Source organism: Triturus cristatus, chromosome 10 (assembly GCF_964204655.1).
Source record: "Triturus cristatus chromosome 10, aTriCri1.1, whole genome shotgun sequence".
Lineage (NCBI taxonomy): Eukaryota > Metazoa > Chordata > Amphibia > Caudata > Salamandridae > Triturus > Triturus cristatus.
The window spans coordinates 80359526-80380930 of NC_140593.1; positions in this window are offsets into that span (position 1 = coordinate 80359526).

The window sequence follows — 21405 nt, forward strand, 5'->3', positions numbered from 1 at the left end:
CCGAGGCTGATGATCTAGGCTGGTGTCCGTAGGACATACCAATGAACATCTCCTGAGGTGATGATCTAGGTTCATGTCTGTGGGACATACCAATGAAGATCACCCAGGGCGGATGATCTAGGTTGGTGTCTGTAGGTCATGCCGATGAACATCTCCCGAGGCTGATGATCTAAGTTGGTGTCTGTAGGGCATGCACATGAACAGCTCCAGAGGCTGATGATCTAGGTTGGTGTCTGTAGGATATACCAGTGAGCATCGCCAGAGGCTGATGATCTAGGTTGGTATCCGTAGGACCTACTAATGAACATCTCTGGAGACTGATGATCTAGGTTGGTGTCTCTGTTGGTGTCTTTAGGCATACCAATGGACATCTACGGAGGCTGGTGATCTAGGTTGGTGTCTGTAGGACATACCAGTGAACATCGCCTGAGGCTGGTGATCTAGGTTGTTGTCTGTAGGGAATGCTGATGAACAGCTCCAGAGGCTGATTATCTAGGTTGGCGTCTGTAGGACATGCCGATGAACATCTCCGGAGGCTGATGATCTATGTTGGTGTCTGTAGAACATACCAATGAACATCTTTGGAGGCTGATGATTTCGGTTGGTGTCTGTAGGACATACCAATTAACATCTCCCGAGGCTGACTATCTATGTTGGTGTCTGTAGACATACAAATGAACATATCTAGAGGCTGACTGGAAATGGAGGAAAGTGTAAATTTTTTAGATATTTACGAGTCGGATACTTGCAGAGGAGGTAGTGGCTATAAAAAATTATTAGACCCACTTTATGATTTGGGAGGTTGTACTAATCCAACCGATAACCGGGGATGCCACACACCTTACAATTTGTGCAGGAACAGTGCACTCTAAGCATTGTTTTCTCATACATCTTCACCATGAAAAACTGAAGAGATGTTCACAAGGGTAAAAAGCATCAGAGTTATGGAAAAAGAGCGAAAGGGGAGTGCAGGCACCGAGTCCTATGGTAACTCCGCTGAGCAAACCCTCAACAGGCCTGTACATCCCACCTGCACTTACCCTGCTCTGTGGTATTGGGTATGCTAGAGGCAGGAGGTGCCGGATTACCAATGCAATGTACCTGCAAAGCTATAACGAGTGCTTAAGGGTCTTAGAGTGTACACCAGGAGTCCAGGCCTGGACAAAAGTAGGCCTCTGTAAACTAATAATGGGAGAAGGCAAACCAGGTGAAAAATCAGTTCAATAAACAAAACAAACAACGTCTCTCCACTTACTTTTTCAAAGGTATAACTCAGTCTCCTTAAATATATCTTTTCCATGAGTCAGACAAATTCAAAAAGATATTTTATAGAGTGATAATATCAAACAATATTCAAATACATAATAATCAGTGTATCCAATAGAAAATATATACATTCAGTGAGATGCATCAACATTCATTTATTCTTCTTACTAATACCACAGAACTCTAAAAACCGTACTGATGCATCAGTACAACCAATACCTAGAACCCCATATGTTATGTTATGTTAGGAATTTTTTAAGCACGGGATTACCACAAGGGTGTTTTGGGGCTATCTGAAAGGCAAGCTAGATGCTGTTTAGCATATGGAAGTTTCATTAAGTCATACTCATCTATATGTACATCAATATTGATTTAATTTGGATTAAAGCTAAGTACAATTTGTTGATTTGTTATAGTGTTTTCTTATCAACTGGGTAAACAGTGAAATGCGCTGACGTGCATTTTGGCGAAAAACTGATCAGATCTTGTAATGACATAACAAGATATGATACTTTTGATGCAAATCAACATCTGGGGCCTCTGTGGCACTACTCTCTCCCTGATTGCAGAACATGGTGCTCTCTTTGAAGCTATTTGCATCACTGGGAATCTTGCTGATAGTTTGGAGGTAGGTTGCAAGAGTGAGGCGCCTGAAGCGGGCGGGTGGTCGGGGGATCAAATATGCGGGCCTCCTCACGGTACACTGCAGGGGGGGCTCCCTAAGGGTTTGTTACGCTGCGGTTGGGAAGCAGGCCAAGAAGGGAATGCGTAGAGTCGTTAGGATAGGGCTTAAGATGCTTAGATGGGAGACAGGGGCTGAGGCCATTTTGACGCATGCACCAGTACCTACCACCCCTGTGCTCAGCTGGTTTCACTACTGATAGGTGAAAAGAACAAATGATGGACGGAATGCTGAACAATATCAAACACTCACCCCAGTCCAGAGATCTGGGACTAAAACTATTGTGTTTTTACTCACTACGCCATTCCAGTTTAGACCCAGTTAAGTGCAAATCAGTCTTGACCCTGCTACTCATGGGAACAGTCCATTCGGAGCTGCCAGGTCCTCACAGGACCAGAAACAAGCATCCTGGAACCAGTTTTGGGGCATCACCACTCATCAGCGAGACTAGCTTGAATCCAGTGGCATAGAGAGCATGGGACCTACTCCTGGGTATTCCCATCCCACTTAAGGCCACAAATGCAAAAAGAAGACATGAAGGACAGAATGCTGACTACTGAAAGGAGAACCATATCAAGAGGAGTAATTATGATTTTGATGTGAGGAAATGGGAAAAGTCAAGAGGATGGTTAACGTTAGGACAATGGACCTTTGGTCAGGTGGGTGGTGTTCGGGAACTTAGAGTGAAAATAATTTTGAACTGCTTGATTTTAAGAGAAGCGATTTTACAGTAAGGATTGTGCGTTGTGGGTTTTATCAGACATGTTCAATGGATAGTGAGGTTTTTATTTCTGGTACAAAGCAATTTGCTGGGGTTTTTTGTGTTACGTTTTTATGCACATTTATCTCATTATAGTGCCTTTTCGCACATTACTAGCGTACAGCGGAAACCCAAGTGTACCTGCTGTGAGCAATCTAACTCGGGTTCATTACAGTGCTTTATACCACAGGTTCCAAGCCATGGGCATCATGGAGGAGATGAAAAGGCAAGCTATTTGCTTCTATCGGCAAGGGCAAAGGAGCAAATTCACAAATATGCCCTCCATATTGAATGTGTTTTCGTAAATTGAAAATTTTGTAAATAGTGTTTGTAAATTTGTAAATCTGCAGATGTGCATCCTGAAGGACTACAAGGGGCATATTATCAAGAAAAGGCGTTAAAATTATCGCTGCTTTAGCGGCAGAAAACTGCCGCTAAAGCGGCGATAATGGGCTTGATAATATGCCACAAAGAATTCCAATAGAAGCCCATGTTCTGGTGTCAACATGGGCTTCTATTGGAATTCTCTAGTGCATATTATCAAGCCCATTATCTCCGCTTTAGCTGCAGTTTTCTGCCGCTAAAGCAGCGATAATGTTAACTCCATGCTTGATAATATGCCCCCAAATTCCTTAATTTACTATTTGAACAATAAGGGGTGTGCTTTGGGTTCCTGCTGGGGCAGCACATGCACTATTTATGAAAGGATGTGCTGCAATTCTGTAGCTCAAGACACAGGGGCATATTTACACGCCCCCTCACTTTTTTCGCGATCTATGCAAGCCCATATTTACAAGGCCGTGCTAAGCCACTTTGCATGGCTTAGCACAGACTTATAAATATGGCCCTCTGCAACAGTTTTCTGCGGCAAAGGGGCGTGGAATGGTTGTTGCTGTGGGCGTTCCCAGCAGCACCCATGGCTTTTGACACTACCCCACATTTACAAGGATCTGTAAATCTGAGGCAGCGTCAAAAACTAACGCTTTTGAAAAGGAGACGTTAATGTGGCACAACGAGAAGAAATAATTTTATTTCTCCTCATTTTTCCTCCTTCTATGTGTGCTGTATTCTGCTGCACACATAAAAAGGAGAAAACGCCATTAATGATTGTTTTTGTGCAGGAAGGTATACCTTCCTGCACAAACACAATCATCCCTGCAACGCAGACAACCTTGCACCATGGTGCAAGAGGGCCTTCGTTGGCGTTTGGCAAATGTTTCATCACAGGGATGAGCACATGGATGCGTTGAATTCTTGTTAATACGACGCATTGCTGAAAATTATGCAGCTTGGTGCAGAAAAAGGGCTTGCGGCACCGCGCTGCGCCATTTTCATGTAAATATGCCCCACAATGTTCACCAGCAACCTGAGATGATGCAACCTCAAGCAGAAACCCACCGAAAGGCAGGATCTTTCAAGCACCATTGGGTGGGAGCGCAAAATCACAGCTCAAGGCCAAAAAAGGCCGTTTTTTCTGTCAATTGGAAGTTTTGCAGAATAAAACTTTATCTGGAGCCCTGAAAAACGTAGCATTATCTAGACAACGTCCAGCTCCCAGAGCTGATCCCTAGACCAAGATTTAATGCTATTTGTGGGAAGAGGTATAAATAAATGTTGCAACTTTTGCAAAACGTCATGGCTCAGCCATTTTACAGCGCTGAGAAGCCTCTCCAAGAGTTGGTGGACCAATCAATATATAGGAGTCAGGCGCATGCTCAGCTCCTCCTTATTTACTAGTGAGATAACCGCTCAATGATGGGGAGCACTGCAGGTGACCCTAAAATGTGCCCATCGCCCCTTAAAGGGGCCATCTTGGGAGGAGAATTAAAACCGTTTTCTACACCCTGTCCTGCATCTCTAAGAAGCACCAACAATACGCATTCTAGAATGTTCCCTTGCTTCTTTGTTTGATGTCAGTTGGGGTTTTGAAATGTATTGTGACATCACCAGATGCCCCCCTTTAGGAACCAGACGTCTATATCTTTCACAAGTATTAGCTCACATCTCTATAGGCGCATGTGCAAACATCGCTGTGACTGAGCACAAACTTGTTAGGGCAGTAATAGGAAGTCTACAATTTACCCGGAATATTTGGCATTCAACCCCAGACTGTACGTGTGCAGGACCACCAGTGAAAGATGCACCATGCACAATAGTGACCATTCACCACAAGCAGTAGCAGGGATTGAACCTGCGCTGTTATGTCAAACCCATCACACCGTCAGGCAGTTGGAGAGGGAAAAAGTCACAGGATTAGTGCAACAGACCTTGTGGATTTACAGTGTATTAACACTAGCCCCCGCAGCCCCCACGGTGCATGGGGGCCCCGAGCTCCAGGAGCCCCCCTTCGGAACTAGCAATGGGCCCCTGGACTGGGACTTCCTGACTGGATCCAGGGCGTGGGGTCCCCTTCTGTTTACTTTGAAGGGGAGGCCCTCAAGTCCCATCTCACCACTATGGATATATTCTCCAGTTTAGGTTAACGCGTAGTAATCCGACGTTGATACCTGATTTTTTTTTGGGTTTCAGAGTTTTATATAGCGCGAACTAGACCCGGGAAATCGGGTATCTTAGCGCTTTACATGAGCATGAGTTTCGTTACAGAAGGACACATTCATTTTTGTTAGGCTCGGGGAGGTTAAGCGATTTGCCCAGAATCACAGGATGTTGAGCAATGTCCCCGAGACTCGAACCCAGTTCCCCAGCTTCGAGGTCGACTGCTCTAGCAATTAGGCTAAATCCTCTCCCTTATGAACTTCTTGTGTCAATATCATGAGCAGAGATGCCTGATTACCACCTTAACTTTCTTGACAAGGCGTGAGTAAAGTGTATGTTGGACATTACCATTCAAAGCAGCAGTTTTGGGGGAACCCTTCGCAGCTTGTCATTACCCAAGAGTCAAATGCCAACCTATCATTTGCACTTCTTGTGCAATTTTACTCTAGACTAAATAAACACAATGATGCTAAGAGTGGGACCCCGCCACGCCCTAGCAGGTATCCTACATCAAACTGGAGTCTGATTTTTGCCATCTTTGGCGGGAAAAGGCCCTCTGCAGCTATTACCCTGAAGGTGTTCTCCACAAACAAGGCGCTGCGTAAGAACATTGTGGTCTCAACTAGAAAACCACTCTAAAACAACACTCAGCAAAGCAGCTAGGACGTGGTTGCCATTAATATGTTAGCCACAAAATGGCCACCACCTCTAGGAGGCTGCAATCTCGAGCGAGAACTGGGGAACCAGATTCAACGGTTCACAGAACTGCGGATCGTTGACCCAGGTACTGTAGAGTAGGCGACGTCACAGCTATCTTCCTAAGCCCGACAGCCTAGACCTCTACCTCCACCATGAGCACCAGCGTCATCACCCCCAGATGGAATGTGATCATCCACTAGGGCTCAAGGCGATGGGGGCACACAAGGGCATGAAATGGGCCATTGTGGCGACCCGCGTAAGCGTGGTCACACTCATGGCCAGATTCCTAAACTGCATTTTGTAGGAAGTAAAGTAGTACTACTTACTTAATACAAAATACAACTCACAAATGCATATTTACTACTTAGTAATACATGTGGGAGGGACCAAAGTAGGCGCTGGAAAAAAGAGCCGGCTTCCTACTAAATAGGTGGGGTTTTGGGGGGAATAAGAATGAGTTTAGGGAGGGGTTTAGAGAGAGACTTGCTCCCACACAAAAAGATTAAACCCATTGCTATTCACAAACTGCACTTCTAACTATACTACAGGCAACACAAAAATCCCCAAATTGTAGTAAGTGTCTCAAGCTGACAGCTGAAGTAAGTCCAGCACCACACGTGGCAAACCAGTGGTAGTGCATCGCCCTCCATAGAAAATAATGGAAGTAGAGACTTAAAATAAAATCCCATAGGACATAATTTCAAACTAAATTAAATTAATGATTTGAACTATTCAAAAATATAAATAAATTTAATGTAATTAAATACATTTTTAAAAAGTCTCTAAAAATATATATTTTTAATGTAACATTTATTTATATTAAATATAATTAAATTACCTTTAATTGATTCCATACATCATGTTTAATATTTTTTATTACAAAATAAAAATTCAAAACATTCTTAAGGTGGACATTTTTCACTTTTAATGTAAACTTCAGAGAGCTTTTTTTATTTTTTTATATTGTCCCTATACTTTACCATAGAGAGTTCTCCACCATCGGGGCAGAGATCTTCCTATGGTAAAGTATAGGGAAAAATAAAAAAGTTCATTAAACTTGCTAAAAATCCTTTTGTGTTAAAAAGTAATGTAAATTAATAATGTTATATATTTATTTTAAATGTAGACCTAAATAAAAAATGCTACAATGCTAATAACTGAATTTTAAGTTTTAATATATATAATTATTCTAGATGTATTAAATCTTTTTTTCAGATTTAGTAAAACAATCACACCTAATGTAAAACATTTACCTTTATTTATTATGTATTACAAATTACTAAAAGTATAGAATTAATTTAAACTAGTTGAATTATTTTTTAATTGAAGTTACATTTCTTTTATATATTAGACAAGTTAATTAAAATATATAGCATAACATTTATGTTTTAATTAGGTGTACATTTTTTACATTAGATGAAGTTTATGCTAATATTTAAAAAATCTAAATAAATTAGTTTAATATAAAATTATTTACTATGGTGTTCAACATCCAGTCCCTGTCTCAATTATTTTCGATAGGAGGGTGTTGCAGTATCAGTGATTGACCGTGTGTGATCCTAGACTTAGTAATGCTCCTTTCTGGTAGTTTTAACTTACACTAGTAATTTTGTCTCCACTCCCTGTTTCATCTAAGTTAACTGTGTGAATAGCCTCGTATGTCTCGATTCAGTTTTCAAGCCTGGGAACTTGAGTTCGAAAATGAGAAATGTACAGCCATCTCAGTTCTGTACCCGCGTCTATCTTGTTTATCGCTTTAATTTTTGCAGTGCGTCTGTATTCTATAGTAAAATTGGATGCTGGGCTTTTCAAAGCATTTGTAAAGCTGAAAGGTACAATATTGATTTTATGCCTGGTGGAAGTAGAGAAAAGTGTTATTTTTGTCTTGCTTTATAAACAACATGCTGACATCTTTTTGTCTTGACTGTGAATAGAAAGGTGAACTTGTGCCCTTTTCTGCACAAAATAATTATTCCTGCAGGTTTACCTTTGCATGTAATTCGATTAAAAGCAGCTGCTACCTTCCCTTGCCCTTTGCTGCACCTGGCATTGCCTTGGCTACTCATTTACTTTTGGCACTTTTCAATCCTTGACCTCCTTCTAACTCTAAACACCTGGCGTTTGCTAAGTTAACATCCAGACACGTATATTATTCTCATTAAATTATGTTTTAGGTCTAGCTAGAATTATGGTTTAGGGTTTTTAGCTAGAGTCAGCTTTGACCAAGCCCCAGATCGTGCAATGACCTCACAGACTTCTGCATCAAAATCATAGCTATCCATGCCAACTGGCATCAGACAAAAGCAACACCTTGACAACACGGAGCCCTATCAACACCGATGAAACCACAGCAGTCATGAAGTCTGTCCACTCCTCAGCCCCATTGGAGACCCTTGCCCCAAAACCGTCTTCGGCAAAGGGTCGACATCCATCAGCAAAGCTCTCACTCCCATTCTCAACAACTCAATTGACACCGCCACATTTCCGGACGCCCTCGCCAAATCCATCCAAACTTGGGTACGATCTTGCTACCTCCGTACACTGCCAAGGTCCAAGAGAAAGCCATCAACAGACAGCTTTCTAACTACCTCGCCAACCACCAGCTCCTCAACACCACACAATCAGGCTTCAGACCTAACGAGAGCACGGAGACAGCCTCCATTGCAGCAAAAGACTACATTTGGATGATCCTCAACAAAGGAGAGACTGCAGCTCACATCCTATCTGACCTCTCTTCAGCCTTCAACACAGACTCCCATCTTATCCTGATCAGAGGAGTTCACAAGGGGGAATCCAAGGACCCGCCATCATATGGCTATGCACTTTTCTTACCGGACGAACACACTCAGTCAACTTGCTACCATCCTCCTCTGAATCCTGGAAGCTTATTTGCCCAACTCCTTTCAACATCACCATAAGGCCACTTGCAGACATTATTCGCACATACAACATCTACATACTCACTTATGCTAGTGACATACAGTTGATTTTGTCTCTCTCGGACAAAACATCCAACACCAGGAACAACTTCAACTCATGCATGACCAAAGTGGCCACATGAATGACCAAAGTGGTAATTTTCTAAAAGAACACCTTGCCGTGGGGCTATGGACCTTGGACCCACCACAGCACACAAGCAAGAAACCTCAGTGTTAGACCTGGCACCTTGGCTTGGGTCTCCCTTCCATTTTTTGCTGTTGCCTCATGTTTTTTTGCTGGTGTTAGATGCTTTGGGCACAGTGCCACTGCTGTCCAGTGCCACAGTGCGAGTGCTCCCCATTGTAAATTGATGTATGAATTAGTGATTCCATGATTGGTTGATTTGGTTTACTTGTCAGACCCTAGTACAGTGCACCAGGAGTGCCCAGGGCTGGTGATCAAAATACTGCTGGTGGGCTTGCAGCACTGGTTGTGCCACCCACAGAACCAGCCTGTAAAAGTGTGTCTAAGGCCTGCCATTGCAGAGCCTGCGTGCAGTCTGGTACTGTCATGCTGACTTGGGTAGGTGCACCCAAGTGCCAGTCCCTAAACCTTCCCTTTTCTTCATATCAGATACCACTATGGTAGGCCCAAGGACAGGGTGCATTGTAAGTATAAGGTAGGACATGCCCTGGTGTGTGTGGCATGTTCTAATAGTGAATTACAGCCATTTTCGTTTTTTACTATTGCAAGGCTACCTGTTCTCCATAGGCCAGAATGGGCAGTTTGATTATTACATCCTATAATCCTAACTGACTCAGGGAACATGGTAGAAATTCGAATTTAGTACGCCTGAACTCAGAATGATAAAATATTGGTTTGAAAATACCACTTTTAGAAAGTAGGTATTTTCTTGTCTAACCATCCAAACCTGCCTCTGCTAGGCTGTGTATTCCTTGTCTGGAGTTTGAGTGACAGAACTGGGGGATTCCAGGAGACAGGGTGAGTCAGCCCAGTGGTGAATAGAGAGATCTGCATCTAGATGGGAGGGAGGAGTTGCACCTGGGACCTTAATAGGGCTGTGCCTTCCCTCCACAATGCTGGCTCCACCTCCTGTGGTGCGTCTGATGTCTCTGCCCTGCTCTCTGAAAGGAAAGAAGGAGTCATGTAAACAAAGTGCTCCAGGACTGACCAGAACTGGTTTGGACTAGGCAAAGGCATCTCTGCCTTCATAGGACAAAGAGAAACTTGGTATACATATTGGGACCTAAACCCAAGAACTTTAGATCACTTTGGGAACAAGAAGAAATCTTTGCTGAGGAGTAGAACCAGAAGAAACTGAGGAGAGACTATCCCTAAGCTGAAGTGCTGCTTGGGGGATTGGCCTGCAGTGGTTGCCTGACTGCCAAAGAAAGGAGAAAGGACTTTGTGTGCATTTTCATTCAACTTGTGAAGGATCTCCAAGGGCTTGAGAGAAGAGCTTGCCTCCTGCTGAAGTCTCAGGGACCACAGACTTCAACCCCCAGCTCCCCAAGAGTTCTTTGGAAGTGCCTGCTGCTGTTTTGGGCCTTCTGAGGGACTGTGTGTCGCAAGGAGCTGGAAGCGCGACTCAAGAGGGAGAAGCGTGTCGCCGTCGCAGCCGCTGCCATCGCATCGTGGATGATGCCGCTGTAGCTGTCGCATTGCACCGCATCTCAAGAAACGTCCCGCAACCCTGAAGAAGCGGGTCGCCGTCGCAGCTGCTGCCATCGCATCATGGATGTCGCCGCTGTAGCTGTCGCATTGCACCGCATCAAGAGAAGTGTCTCGCATTGAGGAAGAAGCATGTCGCCATCGAAGCCGCTGCCGTCGCATCGTGGATGTCGCCGCTGTAGCTGTCACATTGCACCGCATCAAGAAAAGTACCTTGCATCCACAGAGAAGCGTGCCGCCGGCGGAGCTGCTGCCGTCACATCACGGAACAAGGGTGTCGCCGCTGCAGTTGTCGCATCGAGCGGCAGCGTCTCCCGTCAGAGAAGAGTGTCGCCGCCAAAGCTGCTGTCATCGCATCACGGAGCAAGGGTGTCGCCGCCGCAGCTGACGCATCGAGTCGAGACTTCTCGCAACATCGGAGAAGCATGCCGCATCAGGAAGAACTTGACGTCTTTATTTCTTTGCACCGGATCTTTGCCGCATCTCCATCCCTGCAACGCTTTCGCTGTAGAAGCGTGACGCATCATAAGGTACATTGACTCAAAGTGTCGCATTTTAAGAACTAAAGAGAACTAAGCTAAACCTACCACTTTAAGTACAGTGTTGTGGATTTTTGTCGTTTGTGGTCTTGTGTTAAATCTATATAAAGAATTCTTATTTTTTATATAAAACCTGTGTGGTGTCCATCTGTAGTGTTGTCACTTGATTACTGTATGTGTTCACAAATGCTTTACACACTGCTTCTGAGATAAGCCTGTCTGCTCGTGCCAAGTTACCAAGGGGGTGAGCAGGGGTTATTTTAGGAGCGTACCCCTTTACCCTGACTAGAAGCAAGGGTCCCTATTTGTCACAAGTACCTACCTGTGCCAACTAGAGACCCCCAAATCTAACACTCAGCATCATCATCAGACTTATGTCCACCCAGGTTAACACTGTCACCTCGGCCTTCTTCCACACCTTGAGGATGCTGAAAAAGATATTCAAGTTGCCACCGGACAACACCAAGAATACCGCTACCCAGACCTTCTTCATCAGCAAACTAGACTACGAAAACACCCTCTATGTAGGAGTCACCAACCATATCACAAAAAGCCCATCCAAAACAAAGCAGCCAGACAGGTCCTCAACCTCCCACGATGGTCTCACATCACACCTCACCTAAGGGAACTACACTGGGTCACTATATAGCAGCGTGCACAATTCAAGCTCCTCACCCACACATACAAGGCACTACACAACACAGACCCAGTGTAGCTAAAAAGCTACATGCAGTGCCACCAACCTTCCAGGCATCTGCTATCAGCTGGACACTCATTAGCTCACCTACCACGCATACTCAAGGGGTTATGACTTCTCACACATCGCCCCCAAAGAACAACCTACCATGCCACATCAGAGCTTCCTTGTCACTTCCTGAATTCTGCAAGAAGCTAAAGACTTTGCTCTTCACACATGTCCTTAGGGCAAGAGCCACTGACATGTAAAGTACCTCACGGGTGCAATGATGCTATAAAAATACACAAAACGAAAGGGCTTTTGGCCACCCTTTTGGTCAAAGGTGTTGTATACTTTAATCCAGCCCACCTCAGTCAATGTTTATTCGAAATATCATTCACAATTTGGATCAGCACACACAACAGCCATTAGCAGTATGGACTTTCAGTCATGACACAGCATTTTTCATATTTTACTTTCCAGTAAAAATTGACAATAAAAGGAGCCCCTCTGCAGGATTGTGTCAGATTTTGCACTAATCTTGTGTTCCCAACAGTGACCACACGTACTAGCACATGAGAGCCAGTGTTAGACATGGGGACAGGGCAATAGGATAAGAGAGAAAATAGAGACACAGAACTCCACACTCTGCCTCGTCACTTCTGGTATAAAGGAAGGCTCCAGGTGGCAGTGGTTCTCTACAAGACAAAGAGACACCTCAAGTATTGCTTAATTGGAACACAGAACATATTTGTGATTCCTGCATACAGACAGGTTGGCGCGCACGAGAAAAATCTCAGCATTGCAGGGTAGCGGTCCGCAGAGCCATGACTCCAACCAGCACTGAGGTATGGCACGCTCCTTGTCAAGTACTGCAGGGTAGCGGTCTGCAGAGCCAGGACTCCAACCACAACTGAGGTATGGCACGCTCCTTGTCAAGTACTGCAGGGGAGCGGTCTGCAGAGCCAGGACTCCAACCACAACTGAGGTATGGCACGCTCCTTGTCAAGCACTGCAGGGTAGCGGTCTGCAGAGCCAGGACTCCAACCAGCACTGAGGTATGGCACGCTCCTTGTCAAGTACTGCAGGGGAGCGGTCTGCAGAGCCAGGACTCCAACCAGCACTGAGGTATGGCACGCTCCTTGTCAAGTACTGCAGGGGAGCGGTCTGCAGAGCCAGGACTCCAACCACAACTGAGGTACGGCACGCTCCTTGTCAAGTACTGCAGGGTAGCGGTCTGCAGAGCCAGGACTCCAACCAGCACTGAGGTATGGCACGCTCCTTGTCAAGTACTGCAGGGTAGCGGTCTGAAGAGCCAGGACTCCAACCAGCACTGAGGTATGGCACGCTCCTTGTCAAGTACTGCGGGTGAGCGGTCTGCAGAGCCAGGACTCCAACCAGCACTGAGGTATGGCACGCTCCTTGTCAAGTACTGTAGGGGAGTGGTCTGCAGAGCCAGGACTCCAACCAGCACTGAGGTATGGCACGCTCCTTGTCAAGTACTGCAGGGTAGCGGTCTGAGGAGCCAGGACTCCAACCACAACTGAGGTATGGCACGCTCCTTGTCAAGTACTGCAGGGGAGCGGTCTGCAGAGCCAGGACTCCACCCAGCACTGAGGTATGGCACGCTCCTTGTCAAGTACTGCAGGGGAGCGGTCTGCAGAGCCAGGACTCCAACCAGCACTGAGGTATGGCACGCTCCTTGTCAAGTACTGCAGGGGAGCGGGCTGGCAGAGGCGGGGGAACTGAATGTGGTGGCCATCTTGAAAAAGTGTTATATTCCAAAGATACCCTCCACATTCAGGACTCTTGGAAGAGTATCACAGTCCTGTGGGTGAGTTACATTACATACATTTAAGGAGAAAGGAGAAAGGAGAGGAGTAGTATTTTAGCAGTCCTTGCAGTGAAGTATGGACATCTCATAACTCTTATACAAGGGTGTTACAAGCATGAAACCACTTTTAAGGGATTAATGTCTCAATACTGAGCTGCAAAAATAAAATTCTAAGATTACATTGTACTCAGAATATAGACTACAACAATATTGTGATTGTGAGTATATATAATGAAGTATGTGTTATTAATATGTAACTTCACATCATTTTAACTTGATGCACTGCCAGACCTGATCCACTTCAGAAGGGCACAAAAGCTCTCCCACCCTGACCTCGGCCTTCATGGGCCTCATCCATGACAGGTAGGTTGAGGTCAGTGATACAGTGAACACAAGACCCACACCCGAGCATATATGTTGAACATAGCGTGTCTCACTCACAAAATCAAAAAATCGAAGGTGGAATGCTTGAATTAATCAGATCCACTGGTAATTACTCTGAGCCACATTCCGTTGTGTTTTACACACCATACCACACTAAAAAGACACAAAGCATTAGATAATCAGACTAAGGACCTAATTACGAGCTTGGTGGTCCACCTGCGGCTCTTCCACCACGCCGGCGGCAGGAGGATCGCTAAAACCGTGGTGTGCCAACCTGCCGGATTACGAGTGTAATCCATTATGGGCGTACAGTGCTGCAGTGGTCTCACGGCGGTGGTCTGTTAGGCTCATAGGAGAGCCTAACATGCAGACTGCCACCATGACAGTGCTGCAGCATGTTCCTGCACCGTGTGGCATGAAGCATTTTGTGCATGCCACACCATGCAGGAACAGGGGTGCAATTCCAGGGAGACACAACATGTCCCCCCAGGCCTAGGAGCTTCAGGGGGCCTGTTATGGCCCCCATAGCTGTCTCTTCATGCCCATTTTCATGGCGGGGTCACCGCAATGAAAAGGGTGGGTGACTCCTAATATGTTTCAGCATATTAGTGTTCTGGACCGCTGCGCCACTGCTTCGGGATCCTGGGTCCCCGGCAGATGCATCGGTCCTGTGGCAGTCAGACGGCCTTCTAATACTGCGGGCGGGCCCGCCGTGTGGCGTTGGTCGGACCACCACCACAAGTACAGCGGTCCTAGGGAACGCCATAATCATAATAAGGCCTTAGTCCTAAAATGATGCAAACAGTCCAGCCTGCATGCCAGGTCTTCTTGATTCAGGAAACACAGGCCAAGACCAGTTTCAGAATGACCTGCCTGACAGCCACATCCCTGACATCTAGGAATGCATAGCTCCAATCACCAGAGCAGGGCCCAAAGGATGCAGCCCAGCCACTTTGCAGGCACCACAAACAAGTCCTTAAGATACTTCATAGCAAGGGGCCTCATCCCAAGCTGCTGGCTAGAAATCCTACCCAGTAAGTGTATCCAACAATCTAAATCATCCTCTTCCATAATGACAGCCAAGCTAGGAGACTGGACCAGCTTCATCCTTCTTACTTTATGAGCTCTGCTTCCCTAAAGAGAAAACTCCTGCCGGCCTTTCACTGAGATCAGAAGCTGGGGGTTTCATGGGTCTGTGAAGCGACAAAATGTCTCAAATAGTTATGAATGGTATTAGGAAGTGTGGGTGAGGGTAATGATTTTTTTTAATATATACTTGATACCACACTTTGCAGTCTCTGTGCTGTGAATGACAATATGGTCACCAAATTAAAGGGTGGTCTTTCATTCACTCACTCTGGAAGGATGAAAGGGCCATCTTGCAACAACTAAGCCTGAAAGTTGGGTTATCATGAACTAATCGTGTAACACTTAGGGCCATATGTAGGTAGCTAAAAACCGGTCGGTAACAGCCGAAAATCGGTAAATATCCCGTTACCGACCGGTATTTAGGCATTTGAGATGTAGGAGGCATGATTTAAGGATTCGGTAATTTACCGAATCGGTAAGGGATCGGTAAAATACCGAATCGGTAAAATACAGATTTGGTAAATTACCGAATCCTTAAATCATATGTAGGGAGCACTCAAGTGAGTGAATTTCAGTAGTACGGATTCGGTATTTACCACCAACTACAGGTTGATGATAAATAACGAATACCTTTCAAAAAGCTATATTTGGCTGATTTAAAAGTGCCATGTGGCAGACATACATGCCCTTGGGGCATGTATGTGCGCCACATGTGCACACATGCACGAATCAGGGGTGCAACAGGGTGTCAATGTGACACCCTGCCACCCATGAATATGCTTCCCCTATTACCGATTCGGTATTTACCGAATCGGTAATAGTAAATGGCTTCCCATTCATTCCTATGGGCCTCCAGGCCCATAGGAATGAATGGGAAGGGATGCATTATTACCGATTCGGTAAATACCTATTCATAAATACTGATATTTACCTGATCGGTAATAATTACCGATTGTTTACCTACATACTATTTACCGATTGATAAATACCGAATCGGTAAAATTTGGTATTTATGAATCGGTAAATATAATTTATCTACATATGGCCCTTAATCTTTTTTAAAATTGTGTATTACGTTTGTAAAGCCATCAGATACCTAAAAGACGTATTTGCCCTTGCACACCTTTGTACTATTTATAGTAGGATTCTTGCCAGAGTTTGACCAGCCATAAACTTGTGGGCAGAAAGTCTGGGATCTGCAATTAGCACATGGATAAATAACACATGCCCAGTTACTGCATGGACAAAAATTATCTGGGTTTGGAATCCATCGAGGGGTGCAAACAGAAGTTTCAACCTGAAAAACAATTAGCCCTGTAGTCAAACCGAGTCGTTGGCAGGTATGGCGGGATGTGTCTATGTCCCCCGCCTTCATGTCTCCCCTGGGTGCCTCAGTGTTTGTCCCTTCTAGCCCCCACCCCCTCACCATGTTGGGGAGTGCAGTACTTCATCTTTGGGATCTGAAAAAGCCATCCTCGATGCTCTGAGTTTGAACAGGGGGATGATGTGATGCATCCCATAAGTCTGGTAAGTCATGTAGGACTGCCAGGAAGATGTCAGGCAGTGTAACATCCAGGTCAAATACCACTGTCTGGCTTTATCTGATCTAACATCCAGGTCAAACAACATCTGAGCCATTCGCTTGAGGTGGGAGATGGCACTGTTTTCTGTGCTGGTATAAGGGGTAAGTCATTGTCTACTTCTGACTCCCTGTGAAAGATGCACTATGGAGTGGAATTACTTGTGCTCCCACTCTGATGGTAGGGGGCTGAATGAAGGGAGGGTTCAGAGTGAGACACAGTATGGGCGGATGAGGTATAGTAAACTGGCTAGTACCACAGAGTGCCTAGCTCCCAGTCAGGAACTAGCTGAGCGGCCGCCCACGGGGCACAGCAGCTCTCACAACTACCCATAATAGTCTCTGGACCATGACTCTGATGCCTAGGTCACAAGTGTGGAGAAGAGTCATTCTCAGGGTGACATCTGGCTGGCAGCATGCTTTGGTCTAGTAATAATCTTCACTCACTAGCCCTATCCAGTGCAGACAGCAGGGTCCGGCTTTGTGTGTAAGACAAGCTGAGTGGACCGCACCTTGGCTGTGAGACTAGACTGACCCGTGATGCCCTGAGGCTAAAGTGAAAGGGTGTAGCGGCCAGGCAGGATTGGCTGAGGGCCTTCATGATTATTACTGCCTGGATCTATTGATGCTTTTTACTTAATGTCGGGACCAATGAACGCTTACTACTCCAAAGCAATGTAGAGTGACACTTGTTACTGCTTGGGCTTATTGATGCTTATTACTAACTGTTGTCTCCACGCATATCGCACCCACAGATGTATAAGCATGTGGTCCCGTTGACGCTTAATATAGTCTCAACCCACTGATGTCTACCACTGTCTGGGTCCATCGGTGCCTAAGGCTGTCGTTGATATACATGAATCTTTCCTTTGCCCCCTGATGTTTATCATTGGCCCGTTAATGCGTATTACTGTCTTTGTTTATTGATTCTTGTTACTGTCTGCATCCATTCATGCTTTCTACTCTTTGAGCCCATTGATCCATATTACTGCTTGGACCCATCATTGCATACTAATGTCTGGAGCCTTGATAATTTCTGCAGATTATGACTGTCTCTGCCCATTTGTGCTTTTTACTGTCTGCACTCATTGATGTATAGTGCTGTCCGGGCCTTTGGTTTTTATTACAGTCCGGACCTATTGAGGTCTATTTCCATCTGGGTTCATTGATTCTTTCTATTGTTCATGTCAGTTGATGCTTATTGATAGCTGGGTCTCTTCATGCTTGGGCTGTCTTGTCCCATTGATGTATATTGATGTTTATTATAGTCCACCATTAGAGTCTGGGCCCATTGATGTTTATTATAGTCCACCATTAGAGTCTGGGCCCATTGATGTTTATTATAGTCCACCTTTATAATCTGGGCCATTGATATTTATTATAGTCCACCTTTATACTCTTGGCCCATTGTTGTTTATATAGTTCACCTTTAGGATCTAGGCTCATTGATTTTTATTATGATCCACCTTTAGAGTCTGGACCCAGTGAATTTCTATTATTGTCCACCATTAGAGTCTGGACCCAGTGATTTTTATTATAGTCCACCTTTAGCGTCTGGACCCAGTGATTTTTATTATAGTCCACCTTTAGCGTCTGGACCCAGTGATTTTTATTATAATCCACCTTTAGAGTCTGAGGCCATTGATGCTCACTACTCTCTGCGTCCATTGGTGATCATGCCATTTAGCTCACCATGCCTTTCCTACACAATTTGTGGCAAAGGTTCGTTTCCATGGATATCGAACAGTAGGTTGCTTAATGTTCCTGGAAGCATTGTATGTTGTGCTGACTGTACTGGGCTGTAACAGGGTCCATTTTGATTTCAGAGCCATAGATACAATTAAATATTCTCTTGATTTGCGTCAGTTGTAGAACAGCTTGTTAAGTAGGAGAGTTTGAAATGAGGTCAAGCACCTGCAGTTCAAGCTTCTGCTATAAACAGAACAGGTACAGTAGGGCAAGCTTCCAGTTGTCATACTTTGTACAGCACTTTTGACAGCAGTGCAAGCTTCAATCACACACACAGTGTCATCATCCTTGGCTCACTCTCACCTCTGTATACAGGATGGGGAAATGCCCTGGCGGAAACATGTTACTCTGAACTACTTTGGTGCATAAGCTTTTGATCACAGAGAAGGTCAATGGTGCATGCAGAGTACGGGTGTGTCTTGGTGTGAAGCTTAGCAGCTTTGACTCTTCCAGTACGTTAAAGGCACAAGTGGATAAAAGACAAACTACATGTCCCAGAGCGCCACATAGGTCTCAATAGATATGCAAAGCTGGCAGCCATTTTGGATTCCAGACTATGGGCCTCATTATGAGTTTGGGGAGGGGGAGTGGGACCGCCCCGCTCCTGCACTGCCAAACCCTTGTACAAACTGCCTGCCTGATCAGGAGTTTTCTCCTGGTCTGGCGGGTGGTTCTTTGGTGTTCTCAGGGCTAATATGAAATAGGCACCACAATGGGAATGTCAAAGGCAGTACCTGCACGGCATGGACTGCTGTAATCCATGCTGTGCAGGTACTGGTGTGCATGCATACGGGGGCACAGGTTGTGCCTCCTGTGTGCATCCACATGGAATGAGGCACAAGGGGGCCCTGTATGTCACGCCGCTATGGAAAGTGTGGCGGTGAGGAAACTCATAATATGTTTGGTGGGCCACAGTGGACCCGACAAGCATATTGCGGCCTCAATACCACTGTGACGAAGCCAGGGATCTCTGATCCTTGGCAGCGGCTGTGGTTCCAGGGCTGTCCAACTTCCCTGGTCATAATGGGGCAGCCAGAAGACCGCCACCGCCACGCCCCTGGGAGTCTGTCAATCCGTGGACCGACAGACTCATAATAAAGCCCAATAATTTCCTCATGTTTGAGAGTAAGTCTAGTGAGGCATTTGAGGCACTGAGTCACTAGAGCAGGAACTTTGTTGCCAGAAAAGTGGAATGTATGTTGCTTTTTATTTGAATTCATCAAAGAGTACTGTATACTTGGAATGTGCTAGAGATGAAGGGTTTAGGCTGTGTTTAACATGCTAGTGCTGAAGTCATCCTTTCCAGTAATTATGAAGCCAATTACACTAACCCTGGGCGTAGTTCGCGAAGTAGCGCTACGCAAAGCTACGCAAAGTGCACTTCGCACTACGCGAGCTACGCGTAGCACTTCGCGAACGGCGTAGTACCCTGTTCGCACTGTGCAAGATGCCATTTTCAATGATTGCACAGTGCGGACAAGCATCCGGCACTGTGCAATCATTGAAAACGGCATCTTGCACAGTGCGAGCTGTAGTTTTCTGCCGCTCGAGTAGATTTTTACTTGAGCTGCAGCTTTCTCAATGCGGACTGGTAGTTTCTCATCGCGAGCGGTCGCGAGCATACGCGACCACTCGCAATGAGAAACCTGACCTCCCCGCGTTGAGAATCTCGCCGGGAGGTTTATTTTCCATGCTTGCGATCTCCAACTTGATGTTGCTGATCGCGAACGAGGAAAAAGTCTGGCCGGGATGTCATTTTGCTTGCTCGTGGTCGCCAACTTAACATTGAGGACCACGAGCAATCAAAAAATGACCGCTGCACTACGCAACACTACGCTACGCGTATTTGCACTGTGCTACGTGCAATTCGCTTAGTGCGAAGTAGCGCAAACTTCGCAAACTACGCGAGTGTAGCGTAGTGTTGTGCCCAGGCTTAAATTACACCCACTATCTCACAAAGGGAAGCCTCAACGTTTACGGCAGGAACAGGAAGCAGGCAGCCATGCTCTCACCCCTAAGCAAAGCCAATCACAACACTGCAATCAGCGTTGTGATTGGTCGGGATGCAGCCCAGCCAGGTGCTAATGGCCGGACATGTTCTCCATCTAGGCTGCATTGAAGCCTGTATGGAGAAGGGAAGAGTGCGCATAACTGGTTTGGTCGGCCCCAGAGGGGCACACCACTCCTCCCCTGCCCAGCCCTGCTCACAGAGCAGCCCCGCCCACCTGCCCGTCCGTAACCAAACCCTTCTGCTTTCTCGCAGCGCGAGAAGCAGGACCATAAAATGGTAGTTATTACCATTTTATGTTTCTGCTTCTCGCACTGCGAGAAAGCAGTGGGACGACGCTCCTCCTCCCTAGTGGTGGAGCCGCCCCTGATTGTAAATTTCAACACTTCCGTAGTGCAGGTTGGGCCCAGCTGTAAGATCAGGAAGAGTGAAGATGTCCAGTGTCTCTGATTCTCTCTCCCTCTTGTTCCATTCACCTTTCCCCATGTCTACTGCTGACCATCATAAATCATCTTTGGCAAATGTACCTGCTTACCAGTGGGTTCAGGGAAGTATTGATATTAACATCGCTCCTGTTGTATCTGGATTACCAGGTTAGTGCAAATCTGACACACTGCAGGTGACAAAAAACGGCTGTTCAGCATGGTTCCATCAGCTCACACAGAAGGTATACACTGCAATGGCAGCAGTGCAAGGTTAGATGTGCACTGCAATGGCAGCAGTGCAAGGTTAGATGTGCACTGGAATGGCAGCAGTGCAAGGTTAGATGTGCACTGCAATAACAGCAGTGCAAGGTTAGATGTGCACTGCAATGGCAGAAGTGCAGGGTTAGATGCGCATTGCAATGGCAGCAGTGCAAGGTTAGATGTACACTGCAATGGCAGCAGTGCAAGGTTAGATGTTCACTGCAATGGCAGCAGTGCAAGGTTAGATGTGCACTGCAATGACAGCAGTGCAAGGTTTGATGTGCACTGCAATGGCAGAAGTGCAGGGTTAGATGTGCACTGCAATGGCAGCAGTGCAAGGTTAGATG